Source organism: Arvicola amphibius, chromosome X (genome assembly GCF_903992535.2).
Source record: "Arvicola amphibius chromosome X, mArvAmp1.2, whole genome shotgun sequence".
Taxonomy (NCBI): domain Eukaryota; kingdom Metazoa; phylum Chordata; class Mammalia; order Rodentia; family Cricetidae; genus Arvicola; species Arvicola amphibius.
In genome coordinates, this window is record NC_052065.1 from 133,666,082 (window position 1) to 133,675,861 (window position 9,780).

Genomic DNA, 9,780 nt, shown 5'->3' on the forward strand with positions numbered 1-9,780 from the left:
AGGTAAAGATAAAGCAGATTTCTCTTCTCCAAACTTTGCCCTTTGAGAGGCAGCTGCAAAGCCCTGGCTCACCCCAGAGGAGCTCTGGGGGAGGAAAAGCATGACAGGTCTTTTCTTATGGAGGCTTAAAAGCTTGACCTTCACCCAGTCCGCTTGTTTCCACACACCGAAGTCCTTTGCTGGGCCAATGGAGTGCAAATCTGGGATCTGGAAGTCCCTGTGCTGTTATGCACGTCCTGCCCAGATGGCGGGAGATAATCAGCAAGCTTCAGGTCATAGTCCCACATAGGTCACCCCACCTGGTAGAATGTCAGTGTTGCAAAAAGAAAAAAACCTCTGCAAAGTTGCATCCTTTGGAAGTGCCGGCTGGGCTGAGGCAGCTCCCTGGACTGGGAGACAGAGTCCTGGTTGTGTCTTCAGTGATGCAAGGCCTCACTGCATTAGTACCAGCCCATGCTTCCTGAGCCTCAGGTCCTTATTTGTAAATCTAAACAAGAATCAGGCTGCAACTCACAAGATAGCCCAGGCTGCCTTCAAACTTGCAGCAATCCTGTCTCAGCCTCCTGAGAGCTGCTGTGACAGCTATGAGCCACCATGCCTAGCTTAGATGGTGATTTTTTTAAAATTAAAAACAGACTTCCATATTCCTTAAAAATATAGATAATTTCAAAACATGTTTATATGAAGGTATTTTTCTTGTTTACTTTTCTTCTGACTATTCACTTAATTAAAAAATTTCAGGAAATTGACATGTTTTCCATTTTATATCATTTTCTAGACAATCTAGGAATACACATGCTACATTTATGTGACAGAAATATACACCTCCATTAGCAATTGAAAATATTGTCACTGTATCTTGCAGATGCAGGGCCAATGCAAAGTAAAACTCCCTACAGTTTTACTATGCATCTATTGTTTCGTTTTGTTTGTTGATTTTTTTTGAGACAGGGTCTCTCTGTGTAGCTCTGGCTGTTCTGTAACCCACTCTGTAGACCAGGCTGGCCTCGAACTCAGAGATCAGCCTGCCTCTGCCTCCTAAGCACTGGGATCAAAGGTGTGCCACCATTCCCTGACTTTTGTATGTTTTTGAAACTGAGTCTTACTCAGCAGGCCAGGCTGGTTCGGAACTCTATATATAGCTCACAGTAACCTCAAACTAGAAGGGTCCTTTTTGTTCGTTCTAGCTTGACATTGCTGCTCAAAGAAACAGAGTGAACATTCCCTTCTCTGTCTCTGGACAGGCTTTATGACTTGCTTTGGTTGATAGACTGCTCAGGTTGTGTTTTGGGGTGACTTGTGAGATTAGATGAAGCAGCCCTGCAGTTTCTGTCTCTGGCTTCTTCAGCTTCAAGACCACTATGCTGTGAGGACAGCCGGTCCCACATGGTGAGAGGCGCTCAGCCAAGGGCTCGCTGCACAGGCTGAGCTGCACTGACTCTGTCTCTATACTCCAAAGACAAGGTTGCCATGACCTAGCTCCTAAGAGACAGCCTGTGATGCTTTAGAATAGCTTGCCTGATATGAATGCCTGCCTGAGAGCATTGCTATCTGCCCAGGACTCTGCGTTGCTGTATCAGTTGACTGGCAGGGGCTGAGATCAGTTGGGGGGTGTTGCATGCTTATAAGATTCACACACAGAGAGACATACACATATGCACATGCACTACACAACACACACATGCACTACACACACACACGCACATGCACATGCACTACACACACAAACACACACACGCACAAACTGGATGCCAAGGCTCAGAGGAGTTTCTCCCGTTACCCAAACATGTAATGTGTTACCACAAATTATTGCTGGGAGAAGAAACGTATCCCTGAAACTGCACTGTGAGGGACACCTGGAAGCTTGGGAACAGCTTCTCTTGAACTTTGTCCCATGGGCTTTTTCCCTTTCCTGCTTTTGAGCAGCACCCTTTCCCTATCTTAATGCCTGAGCACAAAGATAACTTCTCTAAGCTCTGTGTGTCTTTCTAGTGAGTCATCATGCCTCGGGCTGCTTTGGAGACACCTGCCACTAAAGCGGAGAGAGGAACTGAAGAGCGCGGGCCAGCAGCCAGCATTAACTGGCACATGCTCCAGTGAGAACATCTGGGGCCCTTCAGCCCTAGTTGAGCTACTGATGTCTTCAGCTGTATGAATAAGTCCAGGAAAGGCCAACAGAAGGATACCTAGGCAATGTGTGAAATTGTGAGATATAGTATTTTTCATTTTTTAAAAAATCTTGAGATCAGTTCTTATTATATAAACTAGTCTGACCTGAAACTTCTGATCCTACTGCCTCAGTCTCCCCATTGTTGAAAATACAGATGTGTACCACCAGTCATGATAATTATATCAGTGTTATTTTAAGGCACTAAGATCTGTTGTATCTCATTCAATTTTATAGGAAGTTTTAAAGAAATTATCTCATATCCATCCATATATTGGAGTGGTGCCATTAAAATTCTGATGCAGATTCTATACACAGTAACTTCGTTTATTACAGATTTCAAATAACAAAATGTTGTCAACAAATAAGTAGAAATGGTATTAGTTTTCAAAGTATTTAATATGTATCTATTCCTATTTGTGCACATTTATGTATGTAACCAGGAGGAATGGTAATTACCCATTTCTGCTGTTTGTGTAATTCAGCCAGTACATACTGATACGGTCCTGACTGGAAGGCTCCATAGCCTTTCTGTTTTAATAGCTATGGCTTTCTTTTGGTTCACACCTATTTTTGTTTGTGTCAATGGAGATGAAACTTGGGGTTTTGTGTATGCCAGGCAAGTGCTATACAACTGAGTCGCTGTCTCTATTTTCTAAATCCTATGAATAAATATTGAATATTTATTCTTTATTGTATTATTAGAGAAAAGGAAAGTAATTGTTACATCAAGTACTAAATAAACTTGGGAAACAGTAGTGAGTGGTGGCAAAGTATGTAGTGGAAGGAGAAAGGCTGATACGGGCAGACAGTTCTGAGCCTCCATTCACCTGGAATTCAGCTAAACTTGTGGGAACAAGTCCCCATAGTTGAGCAAGGCTTCTAGAGCCGGAGGCACAGGCTTTGGGTGGCAGCTGCTGTGGGCCTGCTTATCCAGAGTCCTGTTAATCATTATTTCTTATCAGTCACCAATTTCCCTCCAGGGACCTCGAGCATCTTCAAGCAAGGGAGTAGACTTGAGAGCTGGTTCATCTTGTCTTGCCCTGTCTTACCAGAGGCTGGAAAAATATAGGAGACAGCAAGGCCCTGGGGCTTAACTGTTTCATCTACGGCTCAGATGGCTGATATCTTGGAGCTGGAGAGAAATTAGAGAATCTATTTAGGAGCAGGTGAGGGGTGACTTAGCTCTGGAGAGAGCCTTGGTAACCATCTAGTGTCAACTGTGTCAGAGTCAGGACTCCAGCAACAGGTAGACCTTTCTGCTTATGCTACCAAGGGTCACCAGCCTCTGTCTGTTGTCCCTCCAGCCTCACAATGAGAAGAGCCTGTGCTTTCACAGACACCTATCCCAGGCACCAAAGAGCAATAAAAAACTCATGCTTCCTTGATGTGGTTAATTTTGTATGCCAATTTGATTGGTCCACAAGAAGCTCAGATCTGGTCAAACATGAGTTCTGAAAGTCCGTGAGGGGATGTTTGGATAAACTTAGCAATTATACTGGGTAATATTAATGGTCAACCTGAAACTAAATCTCCAAGGGACAAACCTGTGAGGGAAGTAGACTGGGCAAATTGAGGTGGGAAGATGTACCCTCCATATGGATGGCATCATTACATAGGTTGGGGTCTTAGACCCCAAGGAGAAAGTGGTCTGAGTACCAACATTCAACCCTGTGTGTCTCCTGCATGGGTGTCATGTGACAAGCCTTAGCAACCTTCCAGCAATGTCTTCTCCACCTTGTTCAACTGCGAACCAAAACCAAGACTTGCCAGATAGCTCCTGTCACAGCAACAAGTAAAGCAGCTAACTAAAGTAATGGAATTTCGACTATTTGAATTTTAAAACAGTTTCTCCCTCCCCAATATGGGATTGAGCTTAGGCCTCACATGTTAGGCAAGGGCACTGGGACTGAGTGCCATCCCAGGGTCCTCTTTTTACTTTTTATTTTGAGGCAGAGTATCATTAGATGTCCAGACTAGCCTGAAACTCACTTTGTAGCCCAATCAGCTCTCTCTCTCTCTCTCTCTCTCTCTCTCTCTCTCTCTCTCTCTCTCTCTCTCTCTCTCTGTGTGTGTGTGTGTGTGTGTCTTTGAAACCCCTTCCTCCTTGCCTTCCTCTTTCTTTCAATATTTGCTTCATCATATTATTTAGTTGGTCTTGAACTCCTGAACTCAAGTAATCATTCTACCTCATTCTCTCTAGTATCTGGAACTATAGATGTGTGCCATTGTAAGTGGCTATACTTTATTCTTTTAAGATGGTACATTGTAGCACATTCTGAAAATATCACAACGTTTCTTTCACCATTTCCCCCCAACATAAATATTTATATTGTTTTTATCTTTCCCTTTTATAAACACTGCAGTGGTAACTTTCTATGTCTTGACTTGCACACTAAAAAGATGATTTTCCTCTCTTAATTTCATAAAAGAATAATGTGACTTTATTGTTTTTATAAAGTAGGTATTGTATATTATGGAACTGGAAGCAATTTAAGAATTAAAAGAAAAAAATTACCCAACAAAGAGAATTATAATCAATGAAGAAACAAATCACTAACAATTTTATTACCCAGAATAAAACAAATACAGTTAACATCTGGTAATAATAGTCCAACTGACATGGTTTGAATATTTATTGCTTAAAAGTTCATATTGAGACTTAATTCCCAATGCCACAGTATCATGTGATGTGGCCTTTGCAAGGTGCTAGGATCACTAGGGCTACTATAGGCCCTAGATTGGAGTTCACCCCTTTTCGCTCTGCTGGCTTCTATCGTATGAGGAAAGAGAAGGCCTTTTCCAGACACTAAATTCATGAACTTCTCAGATTCTAGAGAGATGAGAGGTAAATTTCTGTTCTTCATAAATTACACAGTCTCAGGTATGAAACACACTAAGGCATTACCTTAGTTACGTTTTTAATTGTTGTTGATAAAACACCATGAGAGAAAGCAAGTTGAGGAGGAAAAGGTTTATTTGGCTTATACTTCTGCATTATAGTCCATCTCTGAAGGAAGTCAGGATGGGAACTAACACAGGGCATGAATATGGAGGCAGGAGCTGATGCAGAGGCCATGGAGGGGTGCTGCTTACTGGTTTGGTCCACATGACTTGCTTAGCCTACTTTTTTTAATACAACCCAGGACCATCAGTTTAGGGATGGCACCACCCACAATGGGCTGGGCCCTTCCACATCAATCATTAATAAAAAATGATCCAGAGTCTTGCTTACAGGCCAATCTCATGGAGGTCTTTTCTCAATTCTGAGTCCCTCTTCTCAGAAATCTATAGCATGAGTCAGTTGACATAAAAACTAACCAGGACAGACATCAACCATTTCTTACACATATGCTTTCTCTGTCTTTGACTTCTTTTTCCTTGTAACATATATGAAGAAACTATTTTTTTATATTTTTTGAATATATATTTTATTTATTTTATAACCCAACTTCTGTTTCTCCTCCTTTCGCTCCTCTCAGTTCCTCTTGCATCTCCCCTCTGCCCCACCCCACCCACTCCCCCTTAGTTTCTATTCAGAAGAGGTCAGGTGTTGACTGAGGTTTCTGTCCCACCAGGTCCCACAGCCATTTAGTCCCAAAGAAACACACAGAGGTCTACATTAATTATAAACTGATTGGCCTATTAGCTCAGGATTCTTATTAACTCTTACAACTTATATTAGCCCATAATTCTTGTCTCTGTTAGCCACCTGGCTTGGTACCTTTTTTGGCGAGGCAGTCACATCTTGCTTCCTCCACATCTAGATGACAACTGCAGACTGAGCTTTCCTCTTCCCAGAATTCTTCTGTTCTCATTGCCCTGCCTCTACTGCCTGCCTGGTTATCCCGCCTATACTTCCATTGGCTACTGACCAATCAGTGTTTATTTAAAATATAATTGACAGGGTACAAACCATTATCCCACAGCAGTCAGGCCTCCCATGGATATCAACCCCTTCAACTTGATGAAGAAAACTATCAATGGACTTCCTTTTAGGTTTCCTTGTTCCCCACTTTCCAGCTTGAGTTGGTTTTATTTGCTTGCCTTTGATGCGTTCTGCTTAGCAGTGGTATGGTTCTTCCAATCAGTCGTGTCTGTAGTTAGTCTTAGTTTTATATTTTAATGGTTTCAGTTTTCATCATTATCTGTTTAATAGTTCTGACCTCTTTTACGATTGGCAATTTTTTTCTTACCTGGAAATATTTTTTTTAAAAAAATAAATGAGTGAGGTTGGAGAGATTGCTCTGTGGTTAAGAGCACTGGTTATTCTTTCAGAGGACCCAGCTTCAATTCCCAGTACCCACATGGTGGCTCACAACTGTCTGTAACTCTAGAGCCAGTAGATTCATTGCCCTTCTCTGATTTCTGTGGGCACCAAAAATGCACATGGTACACAGACACACATGTAGGCAAAATACCCATAAAATAGACTGTAGTGACAAGACGAGCAGGCCTGCTTTTTGTCCCGCCCGGCTCCCGCATTGCTAGCTTTACACCCGAAATAACAACACACAAACTGTATTCATTTAAACACTGCCTGGCCCATTAACTCTAGCCTCTTACTGGCTAATTCTCACATCTTGCTTAACCCATTTCTAATAATCTGTGTAGCACCACAAGGTGGTGGCTTTCCAGGAAAGATTCAGCATGTCTGACCTGGTGGCTGGCTTCATGGCGACTGTCTCAGAGAGGAGAGTCATGGCATCTGTCTACTCCACCCACCTATGTTCTAACCTATCAGGCCAAGCAGTTTTCTTTATTAATTAACCAATGAAATCAACAGATTGATAGAAGACCCACCTACATCAATAGACATTAAAAAACTATTAGCTACTGGGGCTCAAGAGATGGCACAGCAGATAAGAGCACTTGCTGGGTCTGGGTGTGCTGGTACACATCTCTTATTCCAGCACTCAGGAGGCAGAGGCGGGTGTATCTCTGTGAGTTCACAGTTAGCCTAGTCTTCATAGAGAGTTACAGGTCAGCCAGACTTGTATAGGGAGACCCTGTCATAAAAACAAAAGAGAAACTGGTGCATGATTAATAGAAACTCAGAGACTGAAATTGGGGTTCAACCTGAAGACTCGAAAAGCAAAGTAGCCAGCTACTGGCTCTTACCTCAACATCAGTCTGAAATGGCGATCCTGCCTCCAGGAATCACAGAATGAGACTGTGTCTAAGAACTGTCTCCTCCCATTTTATAATTCTCTCTTGTTCTGGGATTAAAGGCATGCATCACTGGGATTAAAGGCATGCATTGCCTGGTTTCTATGGCAACTAGTGTGGCTACTGGGATTAAAAGTGTGTGTTACCACTGGCTGGCTGTAAGGCTGACCAGTGTGGCTGTTTTACTCTCTGATCTTCAGGCAAGCTTTATTTATTAAAATACAAGTGAAATGCCACTACAAGAAACAAAACAGAAAAGCAAACACACATGTTAAACCAGCTTATTGCATTTTCAGAAGACCAGAGATTAGTCCCCAGCATCTACCTAGGGCTTCTTAAAACTGTCTGTAATTCCAGCTCCAGGGAATTTGATATCCTGTTCTGGCCTCCTCAGGCAATCACACACATACACACAAGCACACACACACACATACACATAAACAAACAATAAATAATAAAAATATATCTCTTCTACAAAGAACTAATTAATGCTTATTTCTATAATTCCTGTTTGTGAAAAGCATGTTTGCTTGAATTATAAGTAGTTTGGGTTGGAGGAAGAGATAAGAAAGGGTAATAGGGACAACAGTGAGCCCAGTAAGATGTTATACATGCAGGAAAATGGCATAAAGAAATCCACCACTTTGTTTTTAAAAAGCAAAGAAAAACCAGATAATTTTAATCATAAAACACGTTATTTATTCTAGAAGCAATATGTATCATGTAGAAACCTCTCTCATGGAAAGGTCTTCCACACTTTCACCCATCCACATGACTGTGTTTCAGAAATACTCTAATATGATAGGTATCACAATTAGGTTTATAATGAGCAACAAAGAGCATGTGTTTATAAAGCTGCATTCACGATGACCCTAAGATGCTTCACAGACTTCCCTCATACAAGCTTCTCTCATGGAATGGAAGAATGAGCTGCATCTACACCCATCTCTCATTTCAGCAAATACGCCTGCAAGCTTCTTGACCCATAGAACAAGAAGGCCTATGAGAAGTAACGGGTGCTTATAAACAGACTCCCTTCCCTTCGCTTTGGATGAAAGATGCACAAAAATTGATTGGCAGGGTGTGATATTTGTAGATTATGCTTTTTGTCCATCTGAGCTTCATAGGCACTGATCACTGTTTTCTGACATTGGTAGTTTTTGTGGAAATAAAAAAAGACATCTAGGGTTTTCCACTTTGGGAACTTTTTCTTTCAGCTTGACTAGCAGAAGAACACCCTCCTTTGTACTTCAATGCTAATAATTTTACCAGGACACGTATCCAGGTTAATGATACAATCTCCATTTTTGCCTTGCGGTGTGGCATGCTTTTCTCCTCTGTGGATTCAGTCATAGCTTGATTTTGACAGCATTTATTCACGACAGACCCATGGATCCATTTCTGTTCTATTTGACTTCCCTTTAAGTCCTTGTTTTATGGAATCTGCTAATCTACTCAAGCAATAAGTATTAGGATCCTGCTACCTGCCAGCCACTGTGCCCTTCCCTCCAGGAGCTGAGAGTAGGAAAACTGAGACATATGAATGACGAAAACAAGCTTGGACATGGGTAATGCCATGAGAGGGCCGTAGAGTTGAGAATGGCCTGTGTTGTAACACTAAACAGTTGTCATAGAAGGCCACACTGAAAGGTAACATTTGAGAACGACTCTGACTAAGACCTGTCCCCTAAACTCCAGGTGTCCATATCTAAGTCTATGGTTTTTCTTTTCGAGACAGGGTTTCTCTGTGTAGCCCTGGCTGTCCTGGAAGTCACTTTGTAGACCAGGGTGGCCTCAAATACACAAAGATCCACCTGCCTCTGTCTCTCAAGTGCTGGGATTAAAGGCACGGGCCACCACTACCTGGTCAAGTATATATTTATTATCTACAGCTGAATGTTTAACATAAATCTCAAATTTAACCTTCACAAAGTAGAACTTGGGAACGTTCCCAAATGTGGTCTGTTGCCATCTTCCCATCTGCATTCATGACCTCAACCTCCGAATTGTTTGAACAACAACAAAAAAAAACCTTGAAATTATCCTAGGCTCCATTCTTATTTATTTATTTATAAAACAATCCTTTCTCATTTACATATCAATCCCAGTTTCCACTCCCTCCTCTTCTCCTGCTCCCCACTTCTCCTCACCCCACCCCTCATCCACTCCTCAAGAGAGGGTAAGGCTTCCCAAGGGGACTCGACAACGTCTGTCACATCACTTTAAGGCAGGACCAAGATGGCCACCCCATATCTAGGATGAGCAAGGTATCCATCCTTCCAAAGGTAATGGGCTTAAAAACCCAGTTCAAGCACTAAGGATAAGTCCTGGTTCCACTGTCAGTGGCCCCACAGTCTGCCCCAAGCATATAACTGTCGCCCACATTCAGAGGGACTAGTTTGGTCCTATGCTGGTTTCTTCTCTATTTGGCCGGAGTTGGTGAG